Source organism: Anomaloglossus baeobatrachus, chromosome 9 (genome assembly GCF_048569485.1).
Source record: "Anomaloglossus baeobatrachus isolate aAnoBae1 chromosome 9, aAnoBae1.hap1, whole genome shotgun sequence".
Taxonomy (NCBI): Eukaryota; Metazoa; Chordata; class Amphibia; order Anura; family Aromobatidae; genus Anomaloglossus; species Anomaloglossus baeobatrachus.
In genome coordinates, this window is record NC_134361.1 from 164517966 (window position 1) to 164536744 (window position 18779).

The 18779-nt window shown below is 50.2% G+C and overlaps 6 non-coding genes and 2 pseudogenes across 6 annotated transcripts; all 8 read left to right on the forward strand.

The window, feature by feature from the left end:
- Positions 1–1550: 1550 nt before the first annotated feature.
- LOC142252031 (U2 spliceosomal RNA) lies at positions 1551–1741 on the forward strand. The gene has a single exon (XR_012725428.1). It is a non-coding gene; the product is annotated as a U2 spliceosomal RNA (small nuclear RNA).
- A 1388-nt stretch (positions 1742–3129) lies between these two features.
- LOC142253583 (U2 spliceosomal RNA) lies at positions 3130–3233 on the forward strand (annotated as a pseudogene).
- A 5429-nt stretch (positions 3234–8662) lies between these two features.
- Positions 8663–8867, forward strand: LOC142252962 (U2 spliceosomal RNA; annotated as a pseudogene).
- Positions 8868–10255: 1388 nt separating this feature from the next.
- On the forward strand, positions 10256–10446 carry LOC142252032 (U2 spliceosomal RNA). The gene has a single exon (XR_012725429.1). It is a non-coding gene; the product is annotated as a U2 spliceosomal RNA (small nuclear RNA).
- Positions 10447–11834: 1388 nt separating this feature from the next.
- Positions 11835–12025, forward strand: LOC142252033 (U2 spliceosomal RNA). Its single transcript, XR_012725430.1, has one exon. It is a non-coding gene; the product is annotated as a U2 spliceosomal RNA (small nuclear RNA).
- A 2186-nt stretch (positions 12026–14211) lies between these two features.
- Positions 14212–14407, forward strand: LOC142252973 (U2 spliceosomal RNA). The gene has a single exon (XR_012726320.1). It is a non-coding gene; the product is annotated as a U2 spliceosomal RNA (small nuclear RNA).
- A 1388-nt stretch (positions 14408–15795) lies between these two features.
- On the forward strand, positions 15796–15986 carry LOC142252034 (U2 spliceosomal RNA). Its single transcript, XR_012725431.1, has one exon. It is a non-coding gene; the product is annotated as a U2 spliceosomal RNA (small nuclear RNA).
- A 1388-nt stretch (positions 15987–17374) lies between these two features.
- LOC142252035 (U2 spliceosomal RNA) lies at positions 17375–17565 on the forward strand. Its single transcript, XR_012725432.1, has one exon. It is a non-coding gene; the product is annotated as a U2 spliceosomal RNA (small nuclear RNA).
- Positions 17566–18779: the final 1214 nt, after the last annotated feature.

Consider the following 18779-nt stretch of genomic DNA (forward strand, 5'->3'; position numbering starts at 1 on the left):
GCTTCGCCCCAGCTCATCCCGCGCCCTGGTGCGGTGGCAAACGGGGTAATATTTGGGGTTAATACCAGATGTGTAATGTCACCTGGCATCAAGCCCTGGGGTTGGTGAGGTCAGGCGTCTATCAGATACCCGACATCACCAACCCAGTCAGTAATAAAAAAAAATACACGACAAACACATTTTTATTTGAAAAAACACTCCCCAAAACATTCCCTCTTTAACCAATTTATTAGATTGAAAAACAAATCCAGGTCTGGTGTAATCCAAGGGGTTGCCATGACGATCCACACTGTCCCAGTCAATGAAGAGCAGGATGTTCCCCATTGGCTGGGAGAGCAGTGCAGTGACCTGAGCTAACATCAATGGGTCAGCCCAGGTCACTGCAGGGGATGACAAGTGCTGCTGTCAGTGAGGTACATTACCTGCGCTGATCTCCAGCACACTGACAGCCCCTGTCACTGAGGTCAATGACCGGCGCCTTCACATCAAGTATCGCGAGAGGTCCGTGACGTCACCGCCAGTGTCAGTCTCGGGTCGGAAGCGAGAGGTGATGTGACAAGCGGCGGCCATGGAGGACAGTGACAGCGCTGAGGTCGGGATGGCGGGACTTCATCACCGCAGGTAAGCCGAGCGAGCGAGCGAGCGAGCGAGCGGGCGGGCGGGCGGGCGGGCGGGGGGGGGGGGTGGATGTGTGTGTGTGTGTGTGTGTGTTTGTGTATGTGTATGTATGTGTACATGCCGCGGGCAGGAGGGGGTGGAGCGAGCTGAGCGGGAAAGTGTGGGCTTCCTGCACGTAACTAAGATAAACATCGGGTTACTAACCAAAGCGCTTTGCTTGGATACCCGATGTTTATCTTGGTTACCAGCTTGTGGCAGGCTGCCAGCGATGGCTCCTGCTCACTGTAGCTGTAAAAAGCCCTGCTTTTTGCTGCTAGAACCGTTCTCGAACGTATCTAGAACTATCGAGCTTTTAGCAAAAAGCTCGAGTTCTAGTTCGATCTCGAACAGCCCAAAAATCACTCGAGCCGCGAACTGGAGAACCACGAACCACGAACCGCGCTCAACTCTAGTAAGGAGGGGGCAAGCTCTTTTTTTCCCGGGTGGTAGGGGGATGACAGGAGAAGGGATGCGGGTGGTGAGAAGGGTACAGAGGGCAGGGTTTGGGGGCTGGGAAGGAAAGGGAAAAGATTAGGGTTTGGGGATGATGAAAGGGCTTTCTACGGGTAAGGATGGCAAAGGGTGGCAGTGACGGAAAGTCAGGCAACCTGTCCTGTCCGTCTTTTTGTATCGTGAATTGGAAAGACTGCAAGGGGGAGGGGAGTTGCTTGCGCCCTAAAGGAGGAGTTATTCAGATTCATTGCAGTGGGGGGCGGCGGCTGCAAAACGCACCATTCTTCTTGTTTTTGCTCTGCAAAGCAGCCTTTTCAAGGGTTGGCTTGGGTGACAAAATGTCTTCTGTAGGCGTGGGTTTGTCTCCCTCTCGCTCTCTCTCCCTAAGATGTGTCCGGCATAGGCCAGGGTGCCACTCGAGGCCCAAACCAATTCTGGTTATCGCTTCTCGGCCTTTTGGCTAAGATCAAGTGTAGTATCTGTTCTTATCAGTTTAATATCTGATACGTCCCCTATCTGGGGACCATATATTAAATGGATTTTTAGAACAGGGAGATGGAAAAAGAGCTTGCTCTGTCCACTCCACGCATTGACCTGGTATTGCAGTACCTCCAGGAACGGTGCACCCCTTCTTAACCCAGTTTCCAAAAGCAGAACTCAATTCACCTGATTCATATTAGCCCGGTTTAATGAATTGGAAGAAAGCATACGTCTTCATATGCACCTCAATTTGGCCCATTCACTTTTCACACTTCCTCCTTTTGTTTTTTATCTTTCACACTTTTGACTTTCTTTATTCATCCAAATAGCAAACTCATCACCACTCAACCTGACCAACTCGGCTATGTCCCGTGCTGCAGTTCTCTGTCTTATCTAGATCATTTGCAATTGAATGGAATAGATCCCTTTTGGACAAAGTGGATTCACCTGCTGCTGCAGTGACCACAGGTGTGATAAGATCTAGAATTGGCATCTGGTGCGATCTCTCCGCTTCCACTCCAAAGAAAGTTACCTGTTTATTCCTATCATGCATTGGTTTTTGGGGTTTTCTTTGAGTAATGATGATCTCTTTAGTAGTCTGTTGGCGCCCTCTCCTGGAGGAATAGTTTGCTTGCTCTTGGACATTCTAAAAGAGAGGTCATGATAGACATTGAGCTTCTGAGCTCAATTGGGGACAGTCATGGGTGATGAATGTTTGCAACCTGCTGCAAAGCCTCATACCGCAATATAAGGAACGTCAAATACTAAGAAAGGGCGGCCTATGAAAGAATTACTACTTTCAATAAGTACACTTAAACGGCTAATTGGGAATAGAAAAACTGTAAAAAGCCCTCTGAGAAAGCCCCCCTCTAACCTTTGATAGTAAGTTTTTCTGTAGTCTGCCTGTTGATGTATTTTCCGTTTGAACTGTGCACAACATGAAGAGACGGAACACTGGCGGCTTGTCACAATGCCCCCGCTGACATCACAATAGCGCTGCTGCCTAGAAAACAAGCTGCGCAGCAGAAGTTGTTCTTTGGGTGGGAGGGTGGGCTAGTGTAAGGAGGGGGCAAGCTCTTTTTTTCCCGGGTGGTAGGGGGATGACAGGAGAAGGGATGCGGGTGGTGAGAAGGGTACAGAGGGCAGGGTTTGGGGGCTGGGAAGGAAAGGGAAAAGATTAGGGTTTGGGGATGATGAAAGGGCTTTCTACGGGTAAGGATGGCAAAGGGTGGCAGTGACGGAAAGTCAGGCAACCTGTCCTGTCCGTCTTTTTGTATCGTGAATTGGAAAGACTGCAAGGGGGAGGGGAGTTGCTTGCGCCCTAAAGGAGGAGTTATTCAGATTCATTGCAGTGGGGGGCGGCGGCTGCAAAACGCACCATTCTTCTTGTTTTTGCTCTGCAAAGCAGCCTTTTCAAGGGTTGGCTTGGGTGACAAAATGTCTTCTGTAGGCGTGGGTTTGTCTCCCTCTCGCTCTCTCTCCCTAAGATGTGTCCGGCATAGGCCAGGGTGCCACTCGAGGCCCAAACCAATTCTGGTTATCGCTTCTCGGCCTTTTGGCTAAGATCAAGTGTAGTATCTGTTCTTATCAGAACAAACTGAGCTAGCTACACTTGACGAGATACGATCAGGGAGACAAGCTCCGAAGCCCAGCCGAGACCGAAAGAGGGAGATCGGACGGAAGAAGAGCTTGGCAGAAAGAAGCAAGAAGACGAAGGCTCGGAGAAGACTTGGGGAGACCAGAGGAACTTCGAGGAGGAACACAGCGGGAGAAGACACCCGGAGAAGAATCCAAGATCCAGCTCCGGGAACTCAAGCAGGAACCAGCCATGGCAAGCAAGCCAGAGAAGGCAGCCAGGAAGGCTCAGGACCCAGGGACCTCCAGGAAGGCTCATCCAGAGGCTTCTTCGGCCCAAGAGGCCCCTACCTCCGACGCCGGCCAGCCGGAGGGAGCCCGGATGCCGCCTGAAAAGGCTCCAACCCTGGAGCCTTGGATGCGGCAGACGGTCGCCCTGAAGCTAAAGGCGGTGGATGGTAGGTTGCCGGACATGTCCAGCGACGTGTTCTGCAAGAAGATGATTCTGGATCAGGGCTTCTCCAGGGCGGAAACCCTGAGTGTCCAGACCTTCATGACTGGCATTTTTCTGGTAACCTTTGCCACGGTGAATGCCTGCAGGAGATACTGGGAGGCGATGAACGCAGCGATGCCGGACTCCCCTTTTCATTCTTTTTTAGGATCCTGTCCTATACAGAGGGATGAGAAGAGGATCACGGTCTCCATGCGGAACCCGCACACCCCAGGAAGAGACATCTCCACGTTCCTGGGACGTCTCTGCACAGTGGTGAGGGAGCCATCCCACATCCTTAACGGCAACGGATTCTGGACGGGTAAGTGGTCAGTAACCGTTCGACTCTACAGGGAACCAGCATCCGAGGATGGTCTCCAGCACCTGCCCCCGACATTCTCTCTGGGAAACTCCTTTGGTCTCATCTACTACCCGGACATGCCACACAACTGCAGGAAATGTGGCGGGAAAGGGCATTCGATGAAGACCTGCAAGGAGGACGCCTGCAGGGTTTGCCGGGTGACGGGACACAGCTCCAAGGACTGCCCAAAGAAGAAGACTTGCAACCTATGTGGACAGGCGGACCACCTTTACAAGGACTGCCCACAGCGGGAGAAATCCTGGGCAAGGGTTGCCGCGGCGACCCAGTATCGGGTAGTCACAGCTTCGTCGACCAAGGCAGCTACGACCAAGGCCACAGAGGCCAAGGACAAGGCGGCCAAGAACCCGGCGACCGTGGCTCCAGCCGATGCCCCAGCAGCCACGGAGTCCAGGAAAAAGAAGGGTAAGAAAAATGTTGCCCCCTCCCTGGTCCCCCCCCCTGTCACCCCTGTCCAAACCCCTCCCCCCCCGGCCAACCCTACTGAGGATTCCACTACCTCCACCTCATTTCCCTACTCCTCAGTTGGTCCCCTCACCCCCCCCCCAAAGCCCACTCTCCCTCCCCAGACCATGAGAGCAGAGGGCCTCAGCACTCTTGCACTTTTCACCGAGGAGGATTTTCCAGCTCTTGTCTCCTCAGGTACAGGCCAAAGGAAAAGGAAGGTGGAAGATAGTCCTGTCGCAGAACCTTCCAAGCTGTTCATTGTGGACCTTAACCCACCCCAGGAAGAGGAGGATGGCCTCCTCCCAGAACCGGACGTGTTGGAGCAGATGGTGGAGTCCCTTGTGGCCGAAGAAGAAATGGAGGAGTCGGAAGCCACTGAGGCACCATCCCTGCTTGATCAGCTAGCAGAAGAGGGTCTGCTGGAGATACCCTTACCAGCAGGTGCCAAAGAGGAAGAACCGCCCGACCGGAGTGGTAACTAAGGCACACCGCCTGCTCTAACTTTCTCTTTCCTCCAATGACTGCTAACATTAACATCTTTTCCATTAATGTTAGGAGCATCAGAGACAAGTTCCGACGTCAGACAATTTTTGCGTTCCTTAACACTCAGTCTAGTGATGTATTTTTCCTGCAGGAATGCTCCCTTCCCTCCTCTAGGTCCTTCAACCATCTGGCCAGGGAGTGGACCCATGGCCCATCCTACTGGTCTGGCGGGGGCGACTGTAGGTCCGCGGGGGTCGCCGTGCTGATCAGGGGAAGCGCCTTCACATTGGACTCTGTTCAGGAAATCGTCTGCGGCAGGTTACTGCTCGTGGATGGCACCTGGGCGGGAGAACCTGTCAGGTTCATCAATGTGTATGCTTCTCCTGTGAAGAGCGATCGACTGGAGCTCCTCCAAGCCCTGCGCCCTCAGCTCGCTACCGCCAGGACGGTAGTGATGGCCGGGGATTTCAACTGCCCGATTGAGGAGGATGGACGCAGTTCTGGAACGGCTGCCAAGTTGGACGTCACATCCAAACTGCTCATTGAGATGGTGACCGAAGCCTCTCTTGTGGACGTTGTTGGCTCCATCGGACACGGATCCGTGAACTATTCATGGTGCCGATCCGATGGCTCGCTGCGTTCCAGGATTGACTTTGTGTTTACCTCTCGGGCGGTTGGGCGGAGTGGGCACTCGATGGTCCCCTGCTTCTTCTCTGACCACAGAGCCATTCACTTTCAAGGTGTGCTGGGCCATGGCTTCCCCATTGGCCCGGGCTCCTGGAAGCTGAACTGCTCTCTGCTGGAAAAGGGTGAGATTCTGGAGGAGCTTAGAGCTGCCTACTCCACGTGGCGGGCCTACAAGGCGGGCTTCCAGTCTGTTTCTGACTGGTGGGAATACGTTAAACTCGAGTTCCGTTTCTTCTTTCAGGCAAAGAGTCAACAACAGGCGTGTCTGAAGAGGAGGGACTTCAGGAGACTCCAGCGTGAGCTGCGTTCCCTGCAGGACCTTCTTCGATGCGGCTGGGACGTGAGAGAGGAGCTGGAGGAGACTAAGAGGAGCCTGAAAAGGCACTTCGAGGAGGAGTCCGAGCGAATTGTCTTCCGTTCCAAAGTGGAGAACCTGGAGAAGGGTGAGAAATGTAACTCGTTCTTTTTCAGGAAACTCCACGCCGGTCACACGCCCATGAATGAACTACGAGACGAGAGTGGAAACATGCGACGCGGGAAAGAGAACGTGATGAAGGTCGTCAGCGACTTCTACAGCGAACTCTACGCCCGCAAGACTACTGACCCCGAGGCCGCCGATAAGTTCCTGTCAGGTATCACTAACCATCTTGACCCTGCAGACGCGGCGGCCATGGATGTTCCTCTGACGGTGGACGAGCTGCTCTCGGCCGCCAAATCCTTTAGTTCTGGCAGGACACCGGGCAGTGACGGCCTCCCAGCAGAGCTCTATGTAGCGCTGGGAGACCTAATCTGTCCGGACCTGTTAGGGCTGTATGAGGAGATGGTGGTGGAGGGCAGAATGCCTCCATCTCTGAGGGAAGGAATGGTCACGATCCTGTACAAGCGTAAAGGAGAGAGGTGCGACCTGAAGAATTGGCGTCCCATCACCCTTCTGAACGTCGACTACAAGATCCTGGCCAAGACGATGGCAACGAGATTGAAGACTGTTATCGGACGGATCATCCACCCGGATCAGACCTGCGGCATCCCCGGACGTCGCATCGCAGACAGCCTGGCTCTCATGCGGGACACGGTCGAGTACATCAAAGCCCGCCGGGTGCACGCAGCCCTGATCTCGTTGGATCAGGAAAAGGCCTTCGACCGTGTTTCCCATGAGTTCCTGGGCAAAGCTCTGCACAGGTTAGGTTTGGGTAACATGTTTTGCTTGTATGTCCAACTAATGTATTTTGATATTCACAGCTCGGTGTTGGTGAACGGCTGGAAGACTGACCCCTTCCCGGTCCTCTCAGGGGTCAGACAAGGCTGTCCTCTGTCACCTCTTCTTTTTGTTTGTGTTATAGAACTCTTTGCAGAGGCTATCCGGCGGAATGGAGAGATCAGAGGGATCACCGCACCAGGACCAGAACGCTTCGAGGTCAAGTGCTCGCTCTACATGGACGACGTGACCGTCTTCTGCGCGGACCGGCGCTCAGTCGACACCCTCGTCCAGACCTGTGAGACCTTCGGACGGGCTTCGGGAGCCAAAGTCAACTGCGGGAAGTCGGAAGCCATGCTCTTCGGGGACTGGCAGCCGGCCTCTTCCGCCCCCTTCCCTTTCAGCATCCAGCCGGATTTCATCAAGGTTCTTGGAGTCTGGTTCGGGAAGGAAGGAGCAGCCCTCAAGTCCTGGGAGGAACGCTTGACCAAGATCACCCAACGGATCGGTCTGTGGAGCCTCAGACGCCTCACCTGTGAGGGCAAAGCACTGGTCCTGCGTAACGAGGTACTGCCCGTGCTGCAGTACACGGCCCAGGCCTGGCCCCCCCTTGCCACCGTGTGCAGGGCCATTACCAGGACGGTGTTTCGTTTTGTCTGGGGATCCAAGATGGACAGAGTAAAGCGGAGCATCATGTACAAGGATCCTCGCAAGGGTGGGAAGGGCGTACCCGATATCCCCACCCTCCTGCGATCCTCCTTCGTATGTGACTGCGTTCGCCGAACTCTGCGAGTCAAGAGAGGTTCCGCGGGTGGGTCCATGTCTCGCTTCTTCCTGCTCCCCCTTTGGAGACGGTTAGGCTGGGACAAGTGGGACAGCTCCTTCCCCTACAACTGGACGGCGCCATGGTTCTACGGAGACGTGGTTCGGTTTGTGAGGGAACACCAACTGGAGGGACTCAAGCCTGATTTGTGGAAGCCAAAGACTATCCACAAACTCATCAGAGCCAAGGACGAAATGGAGAACATTCCAGGACTTCATCACGACACACTGGAGACTGTTTGGACAAACGTGTCATCGGCTGGATTGACCAACGGGCACAAGGACTTGTCATGGATGGCGATACAGGGCGGACTGCCCGTCCGGTCATTCATGCACGCCCGGAACCTGTGCAAAACCCGGTACTGCCCAAGGTGCCCCTTCGTGGAGGAAACATCGCTGCACGCCTTTTGGGACTGCCGTTTCGCACAGCGCCTGTTGGTTGCCCTGGAGGATGACCTGAGGAACTCCGTCCCCAGAGGGAGCCTATCGTACCATTCCGTACTTTATGGACTCTTCCCTGGGACTCACACCGTTGGAGCCATCCAGGAGGCTTGGCGCCTTATGAACTGCTTTAAGGACGCTATTTGGGTCGCCAGGAACCGGCTCATCTTGAAGAGGGAGAGGATGTCTATCCAGGATTGCCGCAGGCTGATCCACAGCCTGCTCAGAGACTATTCCATCATGGACAGTCCGGACGACAGCGCCGAGGAGGAGGTTTAGACCTCTTCCATGCCCCCTCCCTCCTTTTCCCGTTATGTGCGTCTTTCAATAAAGCTTCGGGCCTGTGATTTCCCCACCCTATCCCCCTTTTCCCCTACCCCCATCCCCCAATCGCCGGTTCGTCGTTATTTATTGTCTAACTTTTTCTTTCAGCTTGAGTGTTATGGATAAGCATAGGAGTGTGATGTATAGTTTAGTGCGTCGTACTCTATGGCTATGTAAGAAGGATTGTATAGTTCTGTGTGTACGGGGCTGCGGCACTGTACACGGTTTGTTACCTTTTTGTGAGTAGTGCATGATAATAAAGATGCTGTTAAATCAAAAAATCTGTTCTTATCAGTTTAATATCTGATACGTCCCCTATCTGGGGACCATATATTAAATGGATTTTTAGAACAGGGAGATGGAAAAAGAGCTTGCTCTGTCCACTCCACGCATTGACCTGGTATTGCAGTACCTCCAGGAACGGTGCACCCCTTCTTAACCCAGTTTCCAAAAGCAGAACTCAATTCACCTGATTCATATTAGCCCGGTTTAATGAATTGGAAGAAAGCATACGTCTTCATATGCACCTCAATTTGGCCCATTCACTTTTCACACTTCCTCCTTTTGTTTTTTATCTTTCACACTTTTGACTTTCTTTATTCATCCAAATAGCAAACTCATCACCACTCAACCTGACCAACTCGGCTATGTCCCGTGCTGCAGTTCTCTGTCTTATCTAGATCATTTGCAATTGAATGGAATAGATCCCTTTTGGACAAAGTGGATTCACCTGCTGCTGCAGTGACCACAGGTGTGATAAGATCTAGAATTGGCATCTGGTGCGATCTCTCCGCTTCCACTCCAAAGAAAGTTACCTGTTTATTCCTATCATGCATTGGTTTTTGGGGTTTTCTTTGAGTAATGATGATCTCTTTAGTAGTCTGTTGGCGCCCTCTCCTGGAGGAATAGTTTGCTTGCTCTTGGACATTCTAAAAGAGAGGTCATGATAGACATTGAGCTTCTGAGCTCAATTGGGGACAGTCATGGGTGATGAATGTTTGCAACCTGCTGCAAAGCCTCATACCGCAATATAAGGAACGTCAAATACTAAGAAAGGGCGGCCTATGAAAGAATTACTACTTTCAATAAGTACACTTAAACGGCTAATTGGGAATAGAAAAACTGTAAAAAGCCCTCTGAGAAAGCCCCCCTCTAACCTTTGATAGTAAGTTTTTCTGTAGTCTGCCTGTTGATGTATTTTCCGTTTGAACTGTGCACAACATGAAGAGACGGAACACTGGCGGCTTGTCACAATGCCCCCGCTGACATCACAATAGCGCTGCTGCCTAGAAAACAAGCTGCGCAGCAGAAGTTGTTCTTTGGGTGGGAGGGTGGGCTAGTGTAAGGAGGGGGCAAGCTCTTTTTTTCCCGGGTGGTAGGGGGATGACAGGAGAAGGGATGCGGGTGGTGAGAAGGGTACAGAGGGCAGGGTTTGGGGGCTGGGAAGGAAAGGGAAAAGATTAGGGTTTGGGGATGATGAAAGGGCTTTCTACGGGTAAGGATGGCAAAGGGTGGCAGTGACGGAAAGTCAGGCAACCTGTCCTGTCCGTCTTTTTGTATCGTGAATTGGAAAGACTGCAAGGGGGAGGGGAGTTGCTTGCGCCCTAAAGGAGGAGTTATTCAGATTCATTGCAGTGGGGGGCGGCGGCTGCAAAACGCACCATTCTTCTTGTTTTTGCTCTGCAAAGCAGCCTTTTCAAGGGTTGGCTTGGGTGACAAAATGTCTTCTGTAGGCGTGGGTTTGTCTCCCTCTCGCTCTCTCTCCCTAAGATGTGTCCGGCATAGGCCAGGGTGCCACTCGAGGCCCAAACCAATTCTGGTTATCGCTTCTCGGCCTTTTGGCTAAGATCAAGTGTAGTATCTGTTCTTATCAGTTTAATATCTGATACGTCCCCTATCTGGGGACCATATATTAAATGGATTTTTAGAACAGGGAGATGGAAAAAGAGCTTGCTCTGTCCACTCCACGCATTGACCTGGTATTGCAGTACCTCCAGGAACGGTGCACCCCTTCTTAACCCAGTTTCCAAAAGCAGAACTCAATTCACCTGATTCATATTAGCCCGGTTTAATGAATTGGAAGAAAGCATACGTCTTCATATGCACCTCAATTTGGCCCATTCACTTTTCACACTTACTCCTTTTGTTTTTTATCTTTCACACTTTTGACTTTCTTTATTCATCCAAATAGCAAACTCATCACCACTCAACCTGACCAACTCGGCTATGTCCCGTGCTGCAGTTCTCTGTCTTATCTAGATCATTTGCAATTGAATGGAATAGATCCCTTTTGGACAAAGTGGATTCACCTGCTGCTGCAGTGACCACAGGTGTGATAAGATCTAGAATTGGCATCTGGTGCGATCTCTCCGCTTCCACTCCAAAGAAAGTTACCTGTTTATTCCTATCATGCATTGGTTTTTGGGGTTTTCTTTGAGTAATGATGATCTCTTTAGTAGTCTGTTGGCGCCCTCTCCTGGAGGAATAGTTTGCTTGCTCTTGGACATTCTAAAAGAGAGGTCATGATAGACATTGAGCTTCTGAGCTCAATTGGGGACAGTCATGGGTGATGAATGTTTGCAACCTGCTGCAAAGCCTCATACCGCAATATAAGGAACGTCAAATACTAAGAAAGGGCGGCCTATGAAAGAATTACTACTTTCAATAAGTACACTTAAACGGCTAATTGGGAATAGAAAAACTGTAAAAAGCCCTCTGAGAAAGCCCCCCTCTAACCTTTGATAGTAAGTTTTTCTGTAGTCTGCCTGTTGATGTATTTTCCGTTTGAACTGTGCACAACATGAAGAGACGGAACACTGGCGGCTTGTCACAATGCCCCCGCTGACATCACAATAGCGCTGCTGCCTAGAAAACAAGCTGCGCAGCAGAAGTTGTTCTTTGGGTGGGAGGGTGGGCTAGTGTAAGGAGGGGGCAAGCTATTTTTTTCCCGGGTGGTAGGGGGATGACAGGAGAAGGGATGCGGGTGGTGAGAAGGGTACAGAGGGCAGGGTTTGGGGGCTGGGAAGGAAAGGGAAAAGATTAGGGTTTGGGGATGATGAAAGGGCTTTCTACGGGTAAGGATGGCAAAGGGTGGCAGTGACGGAAAGTCAGGCAACCTGTCCTGTCCGTCTTTTTGTATCGTGAATTGGAAAGACTGCAAGGGGGAGGGGAGTTGCTTGCGCCCTAAAGGAGGAGTTATTCAGATTCATTGCAGTGGGGGGCGGCGGCTGCAAAACGCACCATTCTTCTTGTTTTTGCTCTGCAAAGCAGCCTTTTCAAGGGTTGGCTTGGGTGACAAAATGTCTTCTGTAGGCGTGGGTTTGTCTCCCTCTCGCTCTCTCTCCCTAAGATGTGTCCGGCATAGGCCAGGGTGCCACTCGAGGCCCAAACCAATTCTGGTTATCGCTTCTCGGCCTTTTGGCTAAGATCAAGTGTAGTATCTGTTCTTATCAGTTTAATATCTGATACGTCCCCTATCTGGGGACCATATATTAAATGGATTTTTAGAACAGGGAGATGGAAAAAGAGCTTGCTCTGTCCACTCCACGCATTGACCTGGTATTGCAGTACCTCCAGGAACGGTGCACCCCTTCTTAACCCAGTTTCCAAAAGCAGAACTCAATTCACCTGATTCATATTAGCCCGGTTTAATGAATTGGAAGAAAGCATACGTCTTCATATGCACCTCAATTTGGCCCATTCACTTTTCACACTTCCTCCTTTTGTTTTTTATCTTTCACACTTTTGACTTTCTTTATTCATCCAAATAGCAAACTCATCACCACTCAACCTGACCAACTCGGCTATGTCCCGTGCTGCAGTTCTCTGTCTTATCTAGATCATTTGCAATTGAATGGAATAGATCCCTTTTGGACAAAGTGGATTCACCTGCTGCTGCAGTGACCACAGGTGTGATAAGATCTAGAATTGGCATCTGGTGCGATCTCTCCGCTTCCACTCCAAAGAAAGTTACCTGTTTATTCCTATCATGCATTGGTTTTTGGGGTTTTCTTTGAGTAATGATGATCTCTTTAGTAGTCTGTTGGCGCCCTCTCCTGGAGGAATAGTTTGCTTGCTCTTGGACATTCTAAAAGAGAGGTCATGATAGACATTGAGCTTCTGAGCTCAATTGGGGACAGTCATGGGTGATGAATGTTTGCAACCTGCTGCAAAGCCTCATACCGCAATATAAGGAACGTCAAATACTAAGAAAGGGCGGCCTATGAAAGAATTACTACTTTCAATAAGTACACTTAAACGGCTAATTGGGAATAGAAAAACTGTAAAAAGCCCTCTGAGAAAGCCCCCCTCTAACCTTTGATAGTAAGTTTTTCTGTAGTCTGCCTGTTGATGTATTTTCCGTTTGAACTGTGCACAACATGAAGAGACGGAACACTGGCGGCTTGTCACAATGCCCCCGCTGACATCACAATAGCGCTGCTGCCTAGAAAACAAGCTGCGCAGCAGAAGTTGTTCTTTGGGTGGGAGGGTGGGCTAGTGTAAGGAGGGGGCAAGCTCTTTTTTTCCCGGGTGGTAGGGGGATGACAGGAGAAGGGATGCGGGTGGTGAGAAGGGTACAGAGGGCAGGGTTTGGGGGCTGGGAAGGAAAGGGAAAAGATTAGGGTTTGGGGATGATGAAAGGGCTTTCTACGGGTAAGGATGGCAAAGGGTGGCAGTGACGGAAAGTCAGGCAACCTGTCCTGTCCGTCTTTTTGTATCGTGAATTGGAAAGACTGCAAGGGGGAGGGGAGTTGCTTGCGCCCTAAAGGAGGAGTTATTCAGATTCATTGCAGTGGGGGGCGGCGGCTGCAAAACGCACCATTCTTCTTGTTTTTGCTCTGCAAAGCAGCCTTTTCAAGGGTTGGCTTGGGTGACAAAATGTCTTCTGTAGGCGTGGGTTTGTCTCCCTCTCGCTCTCTCTCCCTAAGATGTGTCCGGCATAGGCCAGGGTGCCACTCGAGGCCCAAACCAATTCTGGTTATCGCTTCTCGGCCTTTAGGCTAAGATCAAGTGTAGTGTTGTTCGAAGAGGTGGTTTAAGCTCCAGGCCACCTTAGTACAATGATACAATGCACACTGGAAGGTTGCGCTTGCTAGTACTCTGGGTGGATAGTATATTCATCTAGTGGAAAACATGGCCCTACCAGGATCAAGGCTATTAGACTGAGTAAGGATGGGGGGCTATGGTACAACGTGCCCCAGGACTGACGACCCTGGAGTGAGTCTGAGCTTGCTGGCTTGGGACCCCGGCAAGCCTTGGGCTCTGTAGCACACCGTACCTTGCCTTTTCATACTTTTTGAACATATTACCCTATCCCGGCCTTCTGGCTAGGAAGGGAAATTTTTATAATCCCGGTCGGAGGTCTGGTCAGCTTTGGGCTGAGAAACTAACACCCGGTTGGAGGTCCGGGTCAGCTTCGGCTGAGAAACCAACACCCGGTTGGAGGTCTGGGTCAGCTTCGGCTGAGAAACCAACACCCGGTTGGAGGTCCGGTTAGCCTTGGGCTGAGAAACCAACACCGGTTGACGGTCCGGGCAGTTTCGGCTGCGAAACCAACAACTAGTAGCTCTCTACTCCACTTGGGTAAGATGCCTGGGTGGACGCTGGGAGCAACGACAAGGCTCAACCAGGCTTCGGCTTGGGGGAGCACCGAAGATCCCTGACCCTTGCTGTGGCCTTCTGGCTCGGAGGGACGGGGTTGATTTTTGGGGACCCTCTCCTCACGGTGGGGTCCACACGAATCCTAGCCTTTGCACTGTTTTTGGTGTGACTTCGGTCATACATTTTTTGTGGTGCTTTGGAAAGCTTCATTAAATCAAAATCTGTTCTTATCAGTTTAATATCTGATACGTCCCCTATCTGGGGACCATATATTAAATGGATTTTTAGAACAGGGAGATGGAAAAAGAGCTTGCTCTGTCCACTCCACGCATTGACCTGGTATTGCAGTACCTCCAGGAACGGTGCACCCCTTCTTAACCCAGTTTCCAAAAGCAGAACTCAATTCACCTGATTCATATTAGCCCGGTTTAATGAATTGGAAGAAAGCATACGTCTTCATATGCACCTCAATTTGGCCCATTCACTTTTCACACTTCCTCCTTTTGTTTTTTATCTTTCACACTTTTGACTTTCTTTATTCATCCAAATAGCAAACTCATCACCACTCAACCTGACCAACTCGGCTATGTCCCGTGCTGCAGTTCTCTGTCTTATCTAGATCATTTGCAATTGAATGGAATAGATCCCTTTTGGACAAAGTGGATTCACCTGCTGCTGCAGTGACCACAGGTGTGATAAGATCTAGAATTGGCATCTGGTGCGATCTCTCCGCTTCCACTCCAAAGAAAGTTACCTGTTTATTCCTATCATGCATTGGTTTTTGGGGTTTTCTTTGAGTAATGATGATCTCTTTAGTAGTCTGTTGGCGCCCTCTCCTGGAGGAATAGTTTGCTTGCTCTTGGACATTCTAAAAGAGAGGTCATGATAGACATTGAGCTTCTGAGCTCAATTGGGGACAGTCATGGGTGATGAATGTTTGCAACCTGCTGCAAAGCCTCATACCGCAATATAAGGAACGTCAAATACTAAGAAAGGGCGGCCTATGAAAGAATTACTACTTTCAATAAGTACACTTAAACGGCTAATTGGGAATAGAAAAACTGTAAAAAGCCCTCTGAGAAAGCCCCCCTCTAACCTTTGATAGTAAGTTTTTCTGTAGTCTGCCTGTTGATGTATTTTCCGTTTGAACTGTGCACAACATGAAGAGACGGAACACTGGCGGCTTGTCACAATGCCCCCGCTGACATCACAATAGCGCTGCTGCCTAGAAAACAAGCTGCGCAGCAGAAGTTGTTCTTTGGGTGGGAGGGTGGGCTAGTGTAAGGAGGGGGCAAGCTCTTTTTTTCCCGGGTGGTAGGGGGATGACAGGAGAAGGGATGCGGGTGGTGAGAAGGGTACAGAGGGCAGGGTTTGGGGGCTGGGAAGGAAAGGGAAAAGATTAGGGTTTGGGGATGATGAAAGGGCTTTCTACGGGTAAGGATGGCAAAGGGTGGCAGTGACGGAAAGTCAGGCAACCTGTCCTGTCCGTCTTTTTGTATCGTGAATTGGAAAGACTGCAAGGGGGAGGGGAGTTGCTTGCGCCCTAAAGGAGGAGTTATTCAGATTCATTGCAGTGGGGGGCGGCGGCTGCAAAACGCACCATTCTTCTTGTTTTTGCTCTGCAAAGCAGCCTTTTCAAGGGTTGGCTTGGGTGACAAAATGTCTTCTGTAGGCGTGGGTTTGTCTCCCTCTCGCTCTCTCTCCCTAAGATGTGTCCGGCATAGGCCAGGGTGCCACTCGAGGCCCAAACCAATTCTGGTTATCGCTTCTCGGCCTTTTGGCTAAGATCAAGTGTAGTATCTGTTCTTATCAGTTTAATATCTGATACGTCCCCTATCTGGGGACCATATATTAAATGGATTTTTAGAACAGGGAGATGGAAAAAGAGCTTGCTCTGTCCACTCCACGCATTGACCTGGTATTGCAGTACCTCCAGGAACGGTGCACCCCTTCTTAACCCAGTTTCCAAAAGCAGAACTCAATTCACCTGATTCATATTAGCCCGGTTTAATGAATTGGAAGAAAGCATACGTCTTCATATGCACCTCAATTTGGCCCATTCACTTTTCACACTTCCTCCTTTTGTTTTTTATCTTTCACACTTTTGACTTTCTTTATTCATCCAAATAGCAAACTCATCACCACTCAACCTGACCAACTCGGCTATGTCCCGTGCTGCAGTTCTCTGTCTTATCTAGATCATTTGCAATTGAATGGAATAGATCCCTTTTGGACAAAGTGGATTCACCTGCTGCTGCAGTGACCACAGGTGTGATAAGATCTAGAATTGGCATCTGGTGCGATCTCTCCGCTTCCACTCCAAAGAAAGTTACCTGTTTATTCCTATCATGCATTGGTTTTTGGGGTTTTCTTTGAGTAATGATGATCTCTTTAGTAGTCTGTTGGCGCCCTCTCCTGGAGGAATAGTTTGCTTGCTCTTGGACATTCTAAAAGAGAGGTCATGATAGACATTGAGCTTCTGAGCTCAATTGGGGACAGTCATGGGTGATGAATGTTTGCAACCTGCTGCAAAGCCTCATACCGCAATATAAGGAACGTCAAATACTAAGAAAGGGCGGCCTATGAAAGAATTACTACTTTCAATAAGTACACTTAAACGGCTAATTGGGAATAGAAAAACTGTAAAAAGCCCTCTGAGAAAGCCCCCCTCTAACCTTTGATAGTAAGTTTTTCTGTAGTCTGCCTGTTGATGTATTTTCCGTTTGAACTGTGCACAACATGAAGAGACGGAACACTGGCGGCTTGTCACAATGCCCCCGCTGACATCACAATAGCGCTGCTGCCTAGAAAACAAGCTGCGCAGCAGAAGTTGTTCTTTGGGTGGGAGGGTGGGCTAGTGTAAGGAGGGGGCAAGCTCTTTTTTTCCCGGGTGGTAGGGGGATGACAGGAGAAGGGATGCGGGTGGTGAGAAGGGTACAGAGGGCAGGGTTTGGGGGCTGGGAAGGAAAGGGAAAAGATTAGGGTTTGGGGATGATGAAAGGGCTTTCTACGGGTAAGGATGGCAAAGGGTGGCAGTGACGGAAAGTCAGGCAACCTGTCCTGTCCGTCTTTTTGTATCGTGAATTGGAAAGACTGCAAGGGGGAGGGGAGTTGCTTGCGCCCTAAAGGAGGAGTTATTCAGATTCATTGCAGTGGGGGGCGGCGGCTGCAAAACGCACCATTCTTCTTGTTTTTGCTCTGCAAAGCAGCCTTTTCAAGGGTTGGCTTGGGTGACAAAATGTCTTCTGTAGGCGTGGGTTTGTCTCCCTCTCGCTCTCTCTCCCTAAGATGTGTCCGGCATAGGCCATGGTGCCACTCGAGGCCCAAACCAATTCTGGTTATCGCTTCTCGGCCTTTTGGCTAAGATCAAGTGTAGTATCTGTTCTTATCAGTTTAATATCTGATACGTCCCCTATCTGGGGACCATATATTAAATGGATTTTTAGAACAGGGAGATGGAAAAAGAGCTTGCTCTGTCCACTCCACGCATTGACCTGGTATTGCAGTACCTCCAGGAACGGTGCACCCCTTCTTAACCCAGTTTCCAAAAGCAGAACTCAATTCACCTGATTCATATTAGCCCGGTTTAATGAATTGGAAGAAAGCATACGTCTTCATATGCACCTCAATTTGGCCCATTCACTTTTCACACTTCCTCCTTTTGTTTTTTATCTTTCACACTTTTGACTTTCTTTATTCATCCAAATAGCAAACTCATCACCACTCAACCTGACCAACTCGGCTATGTCCCGTGCTGCAGTTCTCTGTCTTATCTAGATCATTTGCAATTGAATGGAATAGATCCCTTTTGGACAAAGTGGATTCACCTGCTGCTGCAGTGACCACAGGTGTGATAAGATCTAGAATTGGCATCTGGTGCGATCTCTCCGCTTCCACTCCAAAGAAAGTTACCTGTTTATTCCTATCATGCATTGGTTTTTGGGGTTTTCTTTGAGTAATGATGATCTCTTTAGTAGTCTGTTGGCGCCCTCTCCTGGAGGAATAGTTTGCTTGCTCTTGGACATTCTAAAAGAGAGGTCATGATAGACATTGAGCTTCTGAGCTCAATTGGGGACAGTCATGGGTGATGAATGTTTGCAACCTGCTGCAAAGCCTCATACCGCAATATAAGGAACGTCAAATACTAAGAAAGGGCGGCCTATGAAAGAATTACTACTTTCAATAAGTACACTTAAACGGCTAATTGGGAATAGAAAAACTGTAAAAAGCCCTCTGAGAAAGCCCCCCTCTAACCTTTGATAGTAAGTTTTTCTGTAGTCTGCCTGTTGATGTATTTTCCGTTTGAACTGTGCACAACATGAAGAGACGGAACACTGGCGGCTTGTCACAATGCCCCCGCTGACATCACAATAGCGCTGCTGCCTAGAAAACAAGCTGCGCAGCAGAAGTTGTTCTTTGGGTGGGAGGGTGGGCTAGTGTAAGGAGGGGGCAAGCTCTTTTTTTCCCGGGTGGTAGGGGGATGACAGGAGAAGGGATGCGGGTGGTGAGAAGGGTACAGAGGGCAGGGTTTGGGGGCTGGGAAGGAAAGGGAAAAGATTAGGGTTTGGGGATGATGAAAGGGCTTTCTACGGGTAAGGATGGCAAAGGGTGGCAGTGACGGAAAGTCAGGCAACCTGTCCTGTCCGTCTTTTTGTATCGTGAATTGGAAAGACTGCAAGGGGGAGGGGAGTTGCTTGCGCCCTAAAGGAGGAGTTATTCAGATTCATTGCAGTGGGGGGCGGCGG